This window comes from Amblyomma maculatum, chromosome 10, assembly GCF_055883805.1.
Source record: "Amblyomma maculatum isolate TAMU_Amacu chromosome 10, ASM5588380v1, whole genome shotgun sequence".
Lineage (NCBI taxonomy): Eukaryota > Metazoa > Arthropoda > Arachnida > Ixodida > Ixodidae > Amblyomma > Amblyomma maculatum.
This window is the reverse complement of record NC_139353.1, coordinates 135,974,070-135,980,351: the sequence shown is the minus strand read 5'-3', so window position 1 is coordinate 135,980,351 and position 6,282 is coordinate 135,974,070. Positions and strand designations below refer to the sequence as shown.

The 6,282-nt window shown below is 55.1% G+C and overlaps 1 pseudogene; it reads left to right on the top strand.

Annotated features, from left to right (window-relative positions):
- Nucleotides 1-258: 258 nt before the first annotated feature.
- Nucleotides 259-5,898, top strand: LOC146177515 (uncharacterized; annotated as a pseudogene).
- Nucleotides 5,899-6,282: the final 384 nt, after the last annotated feature.

Sequence of the window (6,282 nt, the reverse complement as noted above, 5' to 3'; positions counted from 1 at the left end):
TAACGGCGTCGCCGGCGCCTAGCCTGGCGGAATCGGCCCTCCGAGGAAAAAATGGCGACTTCCGCGGATCAAATACGCATTTACGACCCTGAGGCAATGTTGTGGACCTCGGTACCCGCCACCGGAGATACAAATTCGACTGTTATCTCGAAAATTCGGAGTCAAGCTTTACTTCAAGCGGCTGCACGCCGCTCCCAAGACAAAGTCCAGCTGGCGGCGTTCGGCGCCGGCCCGGCCGCCATTTCGTCGGTCGGAAACATGAACGCTCCCGCGACGCGCGCCAGGGCAAGCAAGGACAAGGCGTTCTCGAAGTGGAAGTCGCGTCCTTTGCCCAAACCGACTCCCGCAGACTACGTTACAGTCATAAACCCAAGAGAAAGTGTTTCTCTTCACGAGGCGTTCACGGAATTTGGCTACGGCACTGCCATTTCGGCGTACCTCGGGCTGAAACGGGCCAGCGCCGTCTCCGTTCTACCCTCACGAGAACAAAACATCATCATTGGGCATACCCCGGACATCGAGGCGGCCGACCAGCTCATCGGGGACTTCGCAGTAAACACCGAGAAGGGGTCGATCCCGCTTCGGGGTTACCTGAGACAAGACGGCGGCATCATATGCCACGGCGTGATCGTGGTCCGTAACTCGGACACCACAGAAACTCTCCAAGACCGAGTGTGCTGGCGGGTCGGCACCATCCTAGAAACCCGGAAATTCGGAACATCCAACAAGGCACGCATCACTTTCGCGGGTAAAGAGAAGCCCCGTTACGTGCACTATGACAACATGGTGGTCTCTGTGCGAAACTATTACAAAACTATTCCTGCGTGCGGCCAGTGTGGGGCCGTCGGGCATCGCGCGGATGTATGTCCAAACTTGCAGTCTAACACCTGTGGACTCTGCGGATTCCAAGCTCTGCTAGTGGAGGGTGTGCGGGCTCCTCACAACTGTGTTCCGCGGTGTTCTGTGTGCGGTGGCTCCCATGTCACCAACTCTCGCGACTGTGCGGCAAAATTCCGTACACCCAAGATAAAAAAGAAAAAAAATGGCGCCCAAGAAGAAACGCCGCCATGTTGGGCCTCCCGGAGATCAGCCTCGCCAGGAAATCACCAACATCGAGAACCCACCTACAGGAGGTGCTGAAAAACGACCATGGAAGGTGTCGCCACCACACGGCGGACTGGCGAAACAAACGACGGAAACGCGCGGTGATACCGGTGCCTGGGTCAACGCAGTCAAAAACGGACACCAGGTGAGCGGTTCGGGTGGGGCTGCTTCTCGCTGCCCCCTTTCCACTCCCTTCCCAAGGGCGCGTAGCGCGGAGCGAGATCATCGCGCAGCACACGAACGAAGAGGCGTCCGTGTGCGGTGCGATGTCAGCGCACGTTAAAGATCCCCAGGTGGTCGAAATTACTCCGCAGCCCTCCACTACGGCTCCTCTTTATCTCTTTCCACTTTCACTCCACCTTCCTCTCTTCCCTTACGGCGCGGTTGCGGTGTCCACAGAAAACAAGTGAGACAGTTACCGTGCCTTTCCCTTCCTATAAATAAATAAATAGCAGCACTCAGGGCCCAAAACGAGATGCTGCTTAAGAAAATTAACGAATTGGAATCCAAAATTACCCAGTCTTCTCCGCCCTCGCCTCCCGCTGCTGAGGTAATGGAGAGTGAGCTCGTGGTGCCAAAGGCGGTAACAAGCTTGGAGGCAGCATTCGAGGCCCGATTCCGGGCCACGGAGGCACGATTCATTGCCATAGAAAATCAAATTTCAATGATGGTCAACGCCATCTCCAAATTGCAAGAGACAAACCCCGCGATGATTGCCAAACAAATTGCGCATTCCTTGCGCTCCTCGCGCAGGCCCGGCTGTCCCTTACCCGGCCATCTTAACAAAACTTCTAGACGCACCCCTGAGGTAGACGATGACGACAACTGCTCGCTCTCCGGTATGGAGGATGCCCCCTTCCCGCGAGTGCTGGCTCCGGAGCAGCGTCAATACAACCCCTCCTCAGCCTAAATGACCATGGCGAGCAGCCCTAAGATCAGGCGCTCCCCAGGATCAATTCGGCCACCCCCGTGGAACTGTCGGGGAGCCCCGCCGGGGTGGTGCAGTGGTAAGACGCCCGACTACTGTGCCGGAGTTCCCGGGATAGAATCCCGGCCTCGGCGGCTGCGTTTCGCTGGAGGCGAAACGAAGTGGCGTCAAAGTGCTGTGCGATGTCAGCGCACGTTAAAGATCCCCAGATGGTCGAAATTACTCCGTAGCCCTCCACTACGGCCCCCCTTTCTCTCTATCCACTTTCACTCCCACCTTCATCCCTTCCCTTACGGCGCGGTTCAGGTGTCCACAGAGCAAGTGTGACAGATACTGCGCCTTTCGCTTCCTATGAACCAACCAACCAACCAACTGTCGGGGCTTCCGTTCCCGCGCAAAAAGGGCGGATCTCCGACTTTACCTTTCAACTTTCGACTCTTCCCGCGGTGGTTGCCCTCCAGGAGCCAGGGAGTGGCGTCACCCTCACAAATTACATCACCTTTCAGCAGGACCCCTCTTCCTGCGTCGGCGTGCATAAAAATTATACGGCTACTGCAGTTGACTTAGAACTTGACACTGAATATTCATACGCGATGGTGACACTTCTTCCGCTCAAGAAACAAGATGCACCACTCCAAGTACTCAACATCTACTGCTCCCCTAGACTCAAAAATGCAACGTTCGCAGCACTCTTTAGCCGCTCTCTAAAGGCTGTGGGCAGGGACTCCTTGGTGATTGTGGGTGATTTCAACGCCCACAGTACACTCTGGGGATACGTGCGTGAAGAGAAGCGGGGACGCAAGCTAGCGGAACTCGCGTCCACGCTGGGCCTGACTCTTCACACTGACCCTGCATATCCAACGCGGATGGGTAATTCAGTAACCCGGGATACATGCCCGGATCTCACCTTTACCAAAAACATTGTACACGCAGAATGGATCAACACCGAGGAAACCCTCGGTAGTGACCACTGCCTTATCAATACAACTGTAAGAACTAAACCATTGGCAAGACCCCACGCACAAGCTCGGCTACCCGACTGGAATAAGTTTCGGCAAAGCTACATCAATTCGGCCTCTATCCACGAACAAGGATACCACGCGTGTGCACAAGAATTGGTTACGCATCTTCGTTCGGTGGAAACACAAATTCAGCTCTCGGAGGCCACTCCAGAGGTGGACAACCACCTCCTGCACCTTTGGGAAGCGCGGAACAGCCTCGTCCGTAGATGGCGCCGCCAAAAACATAACAGAAAGCTCAAAACTCGCATCGCCGAGCTCACTCAGCGAGCGGCAGAGTACGCGGCCCAACTCGCCGACTCAAACTGGGTAGACCGCTGCAACACGGCGGCCAGACAAATGTCGAGCCGGAGCACGTGGCGCCTTTTCCGTGCCCTAATTGACCCGACTTAAACCCGCGCCGAGACACAAAAACATCTCCAACGAGCTATTCATAGCTTCGATGGAAATACATCAAAATTAGCATGCAAACTGCGCGACCAGTATCTCTGCACTAAGCAGGACCCCGGAGGACCCGCGTACTCGTATGCAGGTTCAGAGAACGCGGATCTGGATGAACCGTTCCAGTTGCACGACCTGAAGGCGGCCCTGGCTAAAATGAAACGAGGAACGGCACCGGGCCGGGACAAGATAACTGTAAAACTGCTTGCCAATCTTACCGACCCCGCCTACGAAACCCTCCTCGCTTTCATCAACTCGATCTGGCTTGGTGAGGCACCTCTACCAATTGAATGGAAGACCGCTCTGGTAACTTTCATTCCGAAAGCCGGAAAAGCCATAAACACAGACAACCTCCGCCCCATCTCCCTCACGTCTTGTGCGGGAAAGCTGATGGAGACCATGGTGCGGGACAGGCTGTCTGGGTTTCTGGAAAATAAAAATACATTCGTAGACACCATGTTCGGTTTCCGCCCGCAAAGGTCCGCTCAGGATGTTCTGCTTCAACTCGACCGAGAAATTCTCAACCCTTTAGAATATCCCTTCAACGATAAGGCAGTACTCGCCCTTGACTTGAAGGGGGCTTTCGACAATGTCACACACGAAATTATACTGCAACATCTCTCCCAGACGAACTGTGGACATAACACATTTCAGTACATCAAGCAATTTCTCTCAGATCGGCAATCTTTCATCCGAATACAAGACGACGAACACGGCCCATATAAACTGGGAACGAGAGGCACCCCACAGGGCGCGGTCCTCTCGCCGTTACTTTTCAATCTGGCCATGATGAAACTCCCGGCTCAGTTGGCGACGGTCGAAGGCATCCAGCACGCGCTGTACGCCGACGACATAACCATCTGGGCCAAACACAGATCGGTTGGAGACATTGAGGCCAACCTGCAGCAAGCGGCGCAGATCGTAGACGCTTACGCCCGCCGCTGAGGCCTTCAATGCTCACCGTCCAAATCCGAATTTGTGCACATTCGCCCGTTGCCTAAGTGCACCACAAAAATGGAACTATCCCTGGCCAGCGGCCCGATACCCGAACACGATGAGATTAGAGTACTTGGCCTTCTTACCCACAAACATCGACGGGCTGATACAACACTAGCAAAACGGCGCAAGGTGGGCGACCAGGTGGGCCGGATGGTGCGCCGGGTTTCCAACAAACGCGGGGGGTTACGGTGCACAGACGCTTTGCGGCTGGCGCATGCATTCGTGACCAGTCGAGTACTCTACTCGACTCCTTACCTCCACCTGCGCAGGTTTGATGAGAACGCCCTGGAAGTGATTCTCAGGAAGATGTACAAGCGTGCCCTCGATCTCCCGATCAACACATCCAACCAGCGTCTTATGCACCTGGGGATGTTAAACACATTCGCGGAGCTCCGAGAGGCGCAATTGACTAATCAATACACAAGACTTTCAAGAACGCCGTCGGGACGCCGCCTATTAGACCAACTACACATCCACCACCCAACATTTACGGAAGAGCACGTACGCATTCCTGAAATCTGGAGATACGCCCTGCACGTACGCCCTCTTCCGGCCAACATGACACGTGACGACCACAGTGGCAGGCGCCTTGCGCGGGCGGAGGCACTGGCCCGTCACTATGGGAACAAACACGGAATTTTCTACGTGGACGCCTCCGGCCCTCACCATCGGGGGTGGTACAGAGCCGCAGTCATCCATCAAAAATCACGGTGAATGGCCTAACGTTCCGAGCTCAAGACAACACATGCGGAAGAAGTTGCCATCGCGTTAGCCGCCGCAGACAAGGACTCACGAGTCATCATCACCGACTCGAGAGGGGCCTGCAGAAATATTAAACAGGGGTACATTCCTCTCTTTGCGCACCGTATCCTTCAAAACAGTGACTACCTCGGGGCCCCCGCGTCTCGAACGATTGTATGGGCTCCAGCTCACATGGGCCTCGAAGGCAATGAAACGGCCGACGCCGCCGCCCGCGCGCTCACTCTCCGGGCAACGCCTTCAGACCCTTATGATACGGATCTCGAACCCAATCCGGCTCTCACTTTTCGAGAAATTACTGAATTACTTCAATTCGGCCATGCAATTTATCTTAAGCCTTGTAAGGGCCTTACAAAGGTGGAGGAACGCACACTCCTCCGCCTTTACACCAAAACGCTGCTGTGCCCGGCAGTTTTAAAACACTTTGATCCTGCCTGTACAGGAAAGTGCCCGCAGTGTGCGGAGAAGTCTTCGGACATCTTCCACATGGTGTGGGCATTTCAGTCAACCCAGAACCTCACCCCCAAACCCAACCCCACCCGGGAGGACTGGAAGGCAGCCCTGCTCGGCTGCTCCGATCTGGCAAGCCAGAGGGCCCTGGTTCACCGAGCCCGAGCCGCAGCCGTCGCCAATGGACTCCTGTATTGAGAAGCCCGCCTAGTGTTTGCGTGAGGTTGCTCCGGCTACCTCAAGCTTCCTCCGAATAAAGGTTTTACACACACACACACAAGGGACGAAGGTGGGAATGAATGTGTAAAGAGAGAAAGAGGAGCCGTACTGGAGGGCTACGGAGTAATTTCAACCACCTGGGGATCTTTCGTGTGCGCTGACATCACAATGCACACGGACGCCACTTCGTTTCGCCTCCATCGAAACGGAGCCGCCGAGGCCGGTGTTCGAATCTGCGTCAATATAAACAGCTGTCGATCAAAAGCGAATAGAGGGACATCACCCTTTGTTGGTGGTGGTACACACTTTTCTCAGTGAAGGCCAAAAAAAATTATGTTGCCGCCGTTCCGTGGGTGGCTTTTC